We start from the raw sequence: 12005 nt of genomic DNA on the forward strand, positions 1-12005 counted from the left end.
GAAGAAGTTATGTTTCTATTGCAAAGGTCCATATGACAGGGATCATGCTTGCCCACTGAGACCTAAAGGAAAAGCCAATAGGGTTATGTGGGCATATTACAAAGGGTTAGATTCCGATAGTGCAGAAAAAGAAGATGATCATAGTAGCCCAGAGTCTGAGGAGGAAACAGGGAATTTAGAGCAAAAAGAGGAACCTGAATTGCATTTACAGCAGGGGCGTTTGTCTAGCATTTAGCAGGAAAGATCTTTCAGATTACGTGGTGTTCTAGCAGGACAGAAGGTGATTACATTGGTTGATACTGGAGCTACACATAAATTCATTGATGCATTATTGGTTGAGCATCGTGGTATTAAGACAAAATAATTTGAAGGTCTTCGAGTACAGGTTGCTGATGGATACACTCTTAAGTGTAACAGGATAGTCAGAGACATGCCTTTACGCCTGAATAATTATGAGTTAAAAGCGGATTACCATGTGGTCAATATGGGTGACTTGGATATCGTTTTGGGTATGACATGGTTATGTTTATTGGGTGAGGTTACCTTTCGACTCAAGGACATGGAGATTAAGTTTGAAGTAGATGGGAGGCAGCATGTGTTGAGAGCTATTCGGAATAGTGATATCCGAACGATTTCTCTTAGACGATTGGAAAGATTGGTGAGACATGAGGATCTTGAATGGGCAGCCATGTGTACTCTCATGCCTACACAGGAGGAACAACAAAAGACGGAGTATCATCCTAACATACGAACATTGAGGGAAAAATATAGTAAGGTATTTAGTGATATTCCACCTGGTCCACCACCTGATAGAGGGATCGAGCACATCATCGAATTAGAAGAGGGTGCTAAACTAGTCATGATCACTCCATACAGGCATCCAAAAAGGCTCAAAGACAAAATAGAAAAAACCATCAAGGAGCTTCTGGCGATGGGAGACATCAGACATAGTAAGTCTCCTTTTGCTTCTTCAGTAGTCTTGGTTAAGAAGAAAGATGGTTCATTACGGATGTGTATAGATTACAGGATGCTGAATAAAAAAACCATTAAGAATAGATATCCTATTCCACAGATTGATGATCTAATAGATGAACTGCATGGGGCATGCTACTTTAGTAAGATTGATCTGAGATCAGGTTACCACCAGATTAGAGTCAGAGAACAAGACGTTGAGAAAACTACATTCAGGTGCCACTGTGGACATTTTGAGTTTTTAGTAATGCCATTCAGATTGACCAATGCACCAGCTACTTTCCAGTCCACCATGAATAAGGTTTTTCAGTGTCAGCTGAGGAAGTTTTTGTTAGTCTTCTTTAATGATATCTTGGTATACAGTCGGACATGGCATGAGCATATGGAGCATCTAGAGACAGTACTGAAGACCTTGCAAGCAGAGTCCTTGTATGCCAAAGAGTCTAAATGTGATTTAGGCATGATCGAATTATTATACTTGGGACATATTATCAGTAAAGAAGGAGTACGGATGGACCCTGATAAAATTCACGCTATTATTGAGTGGCCTACTCTTGAGAACCTGACACAGCTGAGAGGGTTCCTTGGTTTATGTGGCTTCTATCGCAGATTTGTTTGTGGATATTCGTGACACGTGGCTCCTATGACGGATTTGCTTAAAAAGGGAGCTTTCGTTTGGATAGAAAAGGCATAGGCTTGTTTTGACAGATTCAAGGAGATCATGACTTCATGTCCGGTACTAGCATTGCCTGATTTCTCGAAACGATTTGAACTTCAGTGTGATGCCTCAGGAGATGGTATTGAGACTGTTTTGATGCAGGATAAACACCCAATTGCATATAAAAGCAGGAAACTTCGCGGGCCAGAGAGATCATTCAGCATTTACGACAAGGAGATGTTAGCTATCATGCATGCATTAGCTAAGTTCAGGCAGTACTTAGTAGGTGGCAAATTTTGCAAAAAAACTGACCACAACAGTTTAAGACATTTCCTTGGGCAAAGGGATCTCAATGATAGGCAACAGAAATGGGTCAGTAAGTTACAGGCATATGACTTTGATATATCTTATGTTAAGGGCACGCAGAATGTGGTAGCGGATGCCTTGTCACGCAGACCACATCTTAGTTCGATTATTGAGATCTCTGAGGACTGGAAGCATTTGATTATTGCAGAATATGCTAGAGACTCATGGGCATCTGGGATAGTTGACGGGACAGTTGTTGATACCAGGTATACACTTGTGGATGAGTTGATTGTTTACAAGAACAGGATATTTTTAGTCCCAGGATCGAAGGTGAAGCAATTTATTATGCGAGCTCTTCATAATTCACCTATAGTTGGTCACCCTGGATACTTTAAAACATATAGACAAGTGTGAGAACAGTTTACATGGAAAGGACTTAAGAAGGATGTTTTGCAGTATGTTCGTGAGTGTTCTGTTTGCCAACAGAATAAACAGGAGCACATCTTTCCAGCAGGACTTCTACAACCACTTCCCATTCCATGTCAGAAGTGGGAATGCATATCCATGGATTTCATCCGGGTTGCCCAAGGCTCAGGGACATGATTGCATTTATGTGGTGGTGGATAGGCTAACAAAATATGCTCATTTCTTTCCCATCACCACTACTTATACTGCAGTACAGGTAGCTGAAGTATTCTTCAGAGAGGTTTTCAGGTTACATGGGATACCCCGCAGTATTGTCAGTGACAGGGATAGTAGGTTCTTGAGTCATTTTTGGTGAGAGGTGTTTCGATTATGTGGCACTGAGCTCACACCCAATACTAGTTATCACCCGCAAACCGATGGACAGACAAAGATAGTAAACAAATGGGTGGAAGGCTACTTGAGGAATTACGTGGCTGATCAGCAGAAGGCTTGGGTAAGATGGATTTATCTGTGTGAGTATTGCTATAACACCACTTTCCACATGTTTATCCAAATGACACCTTTTCGAGCATTATATGGCTATGATACACCCAGTTTCATTGACTTATTGATGGGTAATGTTCGGGTTCCACGTGCTGGGGATTTGATGCAAGAAAGTAGAGATATTATTAGCTCTCTACATGATAACATCGCTCGGGCACAGAATCAATATAAGCAATATGCAGATCAAAAGAGGACGGAGAGGAGTTTTGAGGTGAGCGACATGGTTTACTTAATGCTTCAACCATTTCGACAATCTACTCTCAAAAAGAGTGGGTCAAAGAAGCTTAAGCCTAGGTATTATGGACCTTTCAGGATCATCAGGCGAATAGGGGAATTGGCTTATGAGCTTGAGCTTCCAGCAGACAACAAAGTATATAATGTGTTTCATGTATCATGCCTCAAAAAGGCGTTGGGACAGAATGTGATACCTTCTGCAGAATTACCTCCGTTGGATGATGAAGGGAAATTGATCCTGGTGCTGGAATTCATTTTAGAAAGCAGAGAAAAACAGCTCCGCAGAAGGGTAATCAGAGAATATTTGGTTAAATGGAAGGACCTACCAGTCGAAGATGCTACTTGGGAAAATGAGACAATTTTGCAGCATCCAGCTTTGAGACTGCTTGAGGGCAAGCAATTTTAGGAAGGGCGGACTGTCATGTCCCCTTTTTAGTGACATAATTGTAATAGGGGATTTGCCTATCATCGACTCTCATAGGCAAATGATTATGGGAAGAGGGTCAATTTTGTCTTCCGATGGTTACAATTTTGCTCTCAAGGAATAATAATTAAGTAAGTGGGGCCTACTCGTTCTAATATTAAATTAAGGTTGTACTCTAACTTTATAAAGTTATTTATTTAATTTTATAAAGTTAATAATTGAAGTACATTATAAAAGATGATTCCGAAAAATTTCCAGAAACTTCTCAGCAAAGTGAATAAATAGAGGACATAAGGCTCCCATTTGGAACAAGCGATTTTGAGGATTCGATTTCTATTTCAATTGAGGCAATTTGTGGTCATTGGTCTGCAAATTTCCATTAGGTCTTTGGGAATGAAAACTCCCTTGGATCTGCATAACTGAGGAGGTGAAATATTCCCCCGAAGGGTTGCACATTGGAGATGGTTTTTAGCCATTTCATGCTGAAACCAATTGCATATTCGGATTCCTTGGAGGTGATGAACTGGAGTCTTGAGAAGTGACGAAATCGGTACAAGAAACCCACATTTCCTGTGGAAGGAGGCAGTTTCAGCATATGCATGGTCAACGATATATCCGAAAGGTTGGATGCGTTCCTCCTAGCGGCAAACAGAAGTAACCGGCGGGATCCGCAGCTAAGAAATTCACTGGACAAAGTTTTTTTTTTAGAAAAACCCTACCCGAACGAAATTATGGTGGAACAAATTTCTCCTTAGCCGGCCATGGGAAATGATGAATCACTGAAGGCAGGGGCGCGATAATTTCTCCAACTGGTGGATTCAAACTATCAATAGACGGGCGTCTTCACAAAATGCAAACTGATCATAGTCGGGCTCCACCCATAAACCCGCAGGGAGCAATCAGACGGATTCCGACCACGCATCAGATGGGGTTTTTTGACCCCGCTAAGTCTGCAGTGCGTTAGAAGGGATGAAGGCACCCATTACTCCTATAGTCTGCAAGGATAGATGTTTTTCAAGAAACCAGCAACAGGTTCCATTTCGAATATTGTGCCCAGTAATTTAATAAAATCGAATAGCTAATACTATAACTCTTTGCAACTGAATCTCTTCCTGATTTGGTCAATATTGTTATTCATTAGTTTAGTTTATGGCAAGTATTTGATAAGAGGCTTATACTCCCGTACTGCATTCAAGTGACTCTTATAGTGAGGGTCATCAGCGCTTGATTGCTAACTGTTTGACAAAATGTTTAATTCTTGAAGTTGAGTTGTGGGTGTTAAAAAGAAGCAATAATCCTGTCGGGGTTATCTCAGAATCAAAGGTGGAATCAGGTTGAGGGGGGACTTAAATTTCTCTAAGTGGAGATGTTTACTGTTTGTATATATAGAAGTGGTTTCCATCAATATTTATTAACTATATCTATAATTAACAACAAGAGATTTCTACAATCTATTGAATAGTTTAATAACTCCTCCATAATATGATTATTTGCACTATTTTTTCATCCACATTAATACATTATATATTTAAAAGAGGAGAGGGTTTAGGGTTTAGATCTTCTCTTCTAGATAATAGATCATAAAATGTGATTCAAACTGCCCACCATAAAATATTGCACTACAAGTGCTTCATTCCTTTCAATTTTGAAATTTTGTGACATTTGAGATTATAGAAAAGTAACAATTTTAATTCACCACATTAAACTAAAAAGAAATATTATATGTATCATGATTGTTTTGGGTGTATACACATAAGTGATTTTCCATCAACATTTGTTAACTATATCTAGAATTAACTAGAGAAAAAATCTACAATCCATCTAATGGTCTAAGAGTATCTTCTCCATTTGATTATGTGCAATATTTTTCATCCACTTTTAGAATCACACTCCTCAAACCATTATTAGAAACAGAAGATGGTAGGGTTTAGATCTTCTCTTCCAGATAATGGGTGATAGAGTGTGATGGGAAATGTCCATAAAAAAGCATTGCACTACCAGTTCCTTGTTCTCTTTAAATTTTAGAATTGGAATACAAATGTTGTCCCAAAAGAATTATGTGATATCTCGCTCTATTTGGAATCAAGTCTTAGTGTCTCATCTTTAAGTTCTTGAACTTTGAGTAGAGTACATTTTTGGATTATGATATGACATTTAAATAATGGGATTTTCTATTGGTATAACTACTACTAGGTTTTTGATAGTTCTTTACCTTTGATTTTATAAGATTTCTTTTAATTTAATAGGGGTAATATATTTCATATTGTTGTCTAATGGATTGCTAGTACCTTGTTTCTTCCACTTTGGAAAATTTGAAGGTTAGAAAAAAATAGGAAGAATTCACCATAGAAAAGAGGAAAAAAGAATATTATATGTACAATATTGGCTTGGTATATATATAGTTTCTATCAACATTTACTAATTATAGCTATAATTAACAACAATAGATTACTACAACCTATTAAATAGTTTAATATTTCATCTACATTATTTCATTAATAGAAAGAGAAGAGGGTTTAGGGTTTAGATGTTCTCTTCAAGATAATAGATCGTAGAGTGTGATTCAAAAGGTCCATGATAAAATATGCACTATCAGTGCTTTATTCCTAACTATGCACAATGATTGCTTTGTGTGTATACATAAGAGATTTTTCATCAACATTTATTAACTATGTGTACAATTAATAAAAGAAATTTCTATAATCCATCAAATAGTCTAATAATATTTTGTTGATTTGATCATGTGCACTATTTTTTCCATCCACTCTTGGAACCATTGCACTACCAGTGCCTTGTTCCTTTTCACTTTGGAATTTTATGAGTTTTGGGACTTTAGAAAAATAACAAGAAGAATTTCACCACATAAAAGAAAAAGAGAATATAAGTGATTTTCCATCAACACCTACTAACCATATCTATAAAGAATAAGAATAAATTTCTACAATCCATCAAAACACTTAATAACATTTATAATGAAAGTGTCATTCGAAAAGTGTGTGAAAAATTGTTGCACTACTACTAACTTTTTTCTTTCAACATTGAAATTTTGTTAGGTTGGGAACTTTAGAAAAATAACAATAAGAATTAATCATAAAATAAATAAAATAATATTAATGCTCAATGTTTTATTTGTGTATATATAGAGAAGTGATTCTCCATCAATATGTTTTAGCTATATCTATAATTAACAAGAAAAAAATTCTATTATCCATCAAATAGTTTAATGGCTTTTACTCTATTTGATTATGTGTAGTATTTTTTCATCCCCTTTGAAACTACATTCTTGATCCATTATTGTTAGAAAGAGAAGAGGGTTTAGGGTTTAGATCTTCTCTTCTTCATAATGAATCATATAGTGATGTGAAAGATCCATGAAGAAATATTGCACTACTGGTGTATTGTTCCTTTCAACTTTTAGAATTTTGTAAAGTTGTGGACTTTAGAAAGAAATAGAGAAGAATTTATCACATAAATTTTTCTTCATCAACACCTATTAACCACATCTATAGCTAATGATTAGAAGAAAATCCTACGATCCATCAAATAGCTTAATAAATTTTCTAGATTTGATTATGTACTCTAGTGTTTTATCATCCCCATATAGAATCACATAGTGCTATCCATCATTCCTAAGAGAGGAGGGTTTATATCTTCTACTTTTGATAATGAGAGTGTGATTCCAAACATATATGAAAAAATATTGCACTACGAGTGCATTGTTCATTTCAAATTTGAAATTTGATGAGGTTGAGGACTTTAGAAAAATAAAAAGATGAATTCACCATAAAAGGAAAAAAAATATTATATGTACTATGTTTTCTTTGTGTGTATACATAAAAGTTATTTTCCATCAATATTTATTAACTATATCTATAATTAACAAGAAGACATTTCAACCATCCATCAAATAGTTTAATAACTTTTTCTCCATTTGATTATGTGTTTGGAATGACACTTTGTGATCTATCATTAGGAAGAGAAGATGGTTTAGGATTTAGGGTTTACATCTTCTCTTCTTACTAATGGACCTGAGAGTGCGATTCAAAACAATCATGAAAAAAGTCTCACTACCAATGTATAGTTGCTTTCATCTTTAGAGTTCTATGAGGTTGGGAAGTTTAGAAAAATAATAAGAAGAATTCACAAGATAAAAGAAAGAAACAATATTATATACACTCTATTTTCTTTGGTGTATACATTGAAGTGATTTTATATCAAAATATCAATTAACTAAGAGATTTCTACAATCCATCAAATAGTTTAATAAAAAAAAGTTATGTTTGATTATGTGCAATATTTTTTCATCCACATTTGAAATCACAGTTTACATTGGTTATTAGGAATAGAAGAGGGTTTAGGGTTTAGATCTTCTCTTCTTGATAATAGATGGATTGCATAAAGTGATTTGACAAAATATTACACACAATCAAATTCAGAAAATGATAGTAAGCTATATCCATAATTATACCAAAATAATGATATTGTTATTGTTGGCTCCTGATTTAATAGTTTTGAAAATCCAAGTATGCAAGGCAAGAATGCGTCTATGGGTAGCTATCTCCAATAATGGACACAATTCACCAAGAACCTATGCCAACTATAAGGCTACACTCCTTGTACACTTCAGGCTCTACAAAACCTAGGCGGGTGAACCTCTTAGGATCCAATTATGTGACCAGTGCAATGAGCATAATTAGAATCCAGAATAGCAGATAAAACCCCTAAATCTTCTATACTTAGCCAAGAAATCATAAGCATGAAACAACTAATAACATGACTCATGAAACTAGCAAGCTAAGTGCGGATTAAACATTGAATAAATTTCAACATAAAAGGGAAAATTGATTTAATATGTTGATATTAGCAAGACCCAGGTATGAGCAACAAAACCTAATGATCCTATCTCCAATCAATGCCTTATCTATTGGGAAATTAAATGAATTATAACCATACATCTTCTAGAAATCTCAGACATATCTCTACATCAAGATCCCTAATCTATCCTTCACCTTTTGAACAGACATCTGCTTCATATTTGAATCTCATACTCAAATTATCTTGTCATAAAATCTACAAACCTTGTGATAAACACCAAGAAATTACACGGCTCTTTGTTTCATCTGCAAGACATTTTAACCACATACATTCCAAAATGAAATGCAACCTAATTCATGCTCTTGGTTCACAAATTAGAAGAAATTACATATCCATGAACAGGAGACAAGATTCAAACTAAATTTAAAACCCTTTGCTACACTTTATTTGTTTTCCTTGAAACCAAATACATGAAACACGTACATAAATACTTCACAAATCACCTAACAAATATGAACTATCTACACTAAAACATAAGTGTTGCTCATACAAGAAGAAATGCTGAAGAATGGTGTCTCAGTAGTGAGTCATTTTCTTCTCAAAATCGGAACCCCTACAATAAGAAAGAATGAGATTGATATAGAGGAAGGAATTCTCGGATTCAATCTGCAATCGACATCTGTTCATTTGGAAAACCTTCTTAATAGGTTAAAAACAACTCTCTAATCTCTCCCCTCAATTGGTGATCAAATCTTCATCATTTGGCCCTCAACAACACAAAATATCTCGGGTATTTGATGAAAAGAATAACTAATTTTATGCCTAATTTTAACTCACAAAAATAACAAAAATTAGTTAAAAAATGAATTCTAAAAGCATGCAAACATTTCTAGAATTTTTTTGAGCCTCAAAAGACTCCAATATATGTTCCCCAACTGATTCTGACTTTCCATAATGAATTCTCCCCCTTTTACTGAGAATGCCCCTGAAATTGTAAATCTACTTACAAAGTGTATCGGTGAAGACCTATGCAAAAATTGACATCAAATTTGGAAATTTCAGATCGTCCCAATTAAAACGGTATATTGGAGTGCCCATTTCAATCAAAAAATGCCCCTGTTATGCCCTTCTGAAGTCTAGGTCCCATTTGCAAGTTTGCATTTAAATGACTTGCACATGATTCTGAGAGAAATTATTCATATATTAAATTTGAAAATTTCCAAAATCCCCCACCATTCTCTATCTAGGTCAAACTTGGTTGACCGACCTCACCACATGTCACATTCTGATTGACTACCTTGTTGCTTCGTCATCACCCAGTCGCTACCTACCTTGTCATCGCTATCAGGACCCACTGACACATTTCATCACCACATCAACCCTTGCTATGTCACCATGGTAATTCTCGTGCATCTTCTGTTTGCCTCCCCACCAGCTGGCCGACCAAGTGGGCCCCTCCACACGTGAGCAATTCCCTTCCAAAAGCTCGTTGTCTTAAGACATCCTTCATTGCATGTATTTTAGTATTTAAATAGCTGAAATGTCCCTCCCATGATGAATGTGGGATATATTATTTTGACTATGTTTTCTTCTTCTATGTGCAGGTTCATTCCAGTGAGAACTCTCAAGTTGCCCATTTCCAACATGGATTTGGCGAACTGCTGGCTAAAGTTGAGAAAAGGCCGAGAGCCACTTAGAGATCCAACATAACTTCTGACCATGGTGGTAGTAGTGGTGTCCTCAAATAGTTCTTGTTCAATCTATAGAATGCCTCTCCAAGATACAATCTGCTTAAAGAAAAATCTCACCAAAAAAATAGATGGTGTTCCTTGATCCAAAGCATCTGGTGGGTCATTGTTAGAAGCGAAAGTTGTAGGATCATGACATGTTTTCTTTAGTATGGAAACCAAGGTCCGATTCATGGTGGGGTCTAGTTTTCCTATGCCTTGGAAATTGTATAGTCTGTGATTAAAAAAAATTACAATGCGTAATGCCAACAGTATGAGCCCCTAATAGAGTAATGAGGTCAAGAACACAGAGACTCATCAAAGCAAAGGCTGCAGAGGATTGTATTGCACTTTCCATGAGGTTTGGAAAAGAATTTGTGTCACCCACTTTTGATGCGTTCAAACTCGCGCCCCTCCTGCTTATGAGTATGAAACTACTTCTTGCCATGGTCTCTCTCCTTGTTGCTAGTGTTTTATGCATCAACTCCTCCTTTTCAAGATGCTTCCTCAACTAGCAGCATGTCCTTTAGCTTTCAGCCAGCTCCCCTTTAAAATGGCGTGAGCTTTGACTAGTGGTTCCTTGCTGGTTGGAGTTCTGTCTCAAACTTATTGTCTTGTCTTTCCATCGCAGTCCTGTGTTAGCTCATCAATGGATTTGGGGTTTTATCTTTTACCTTTACATGGTCTCTGTTGCAATTTTTATCTTGCAATGGCTTGCATCTTCCTTTGGCGTGGATCCTCTATCTATTGCAAGCCTTCATTCTTTAGTTATTCATGCAAATGTGGGCACCTATCCTTCTATGTGTGGCATGATCTCTCCACATTGGATGTGGAAGCTCTTGCAAACTCCTCTTAGGTGGTTTGCTAATAGATGTTTCATTTTCACATTCTTTGCCCATTCCAGCAACATCAATCTTGAAAGTGTCATGACCATTCTCTGCAACACCATTCTTTCTTATATCGCCAACACACTTCAGATTTACAAACTTCATTTGTGGTTTGCGATACACTTTTGAGGTGCCACCAACTGGAATGTCTCTTAAAGAATGCCTTCAAAATTTTTTATCTTATTATCTATGCACCCTGGCATCCACTTGAGTTCATTTACTTCCCAGCTTATGATTCTTGCATGTTCACACATTAATCATCTCCACATTTCCAACAAAGCTTTCATATAACTTTGCAGATGCTATTTAAAATTGGTGGCAAAAATTTTGTCATCTTGTAGAGGCAGTTATATTAGGCACTCAAAAAGTGATATTGAGAGACTTCTCAATCCTCTTAATTCAAGCAAGGTAAAAGGAGCTGATCTACAATATTTTGGCTACACGAGTTATTTTAAAATGATGGGAGAACAACAAAATTGTATGGGCTTCATTAACTCAAGTGCTTACATGGTGAGTGACCACTCTGCCTCTTCCTTCCCTAGGCTACCTTGCCTTCCTCCAGCTAATTTGATTTACCATGTCTTCATTAAATGGGTATCCCTCAATCCTTGCCTACCATGGTTATGTATGCCTTGAGAAAGGCCTCTTTATCTTTGACCCGCGGTGCCAAACTTTAATAATAAAACACTTGATGTCCCAATCCAAGTCCAAATATATGGGGAATGAATTTAGAATGCACTTTTATAATTATACTGCATACATTGAAAACTTTGGCACTAATATTAGAGAAATAGTTTGAAAGACTGCCCTTGCATCCTAATAAATTCATCTCAAGATTTTGTCGTAGTTGCCAATATATCCATTCATTCTTTTAACCTATCCAAAGACTGCTCATTTTTCCAAGACATAATACTTTCAGGCAATCTTTCATCAAAACCCTTTCTGTTTCTCTCTAGCATCTTTGCCTCGGCCTCTTTTGTTTCCATTCATCCCAAGCTTTCTATAAGGAATTA

This window comes from Cupressus sempervirens, chromosome 1, assembly GCF_028749045.1.
Source record: "Cupressus sempervirens isolate cs-2001-9-10 chromosome 1, ASM2874904v1, whole genome shotgun sequence".
In the NCBI taxonomy this organism is placed as follows: Eukaryota; Viridiplantae; Streptophyta; class Pinopsida; order Cupressales; family Cupressaceae; genus Cupressus; species Cupressus sempervirens.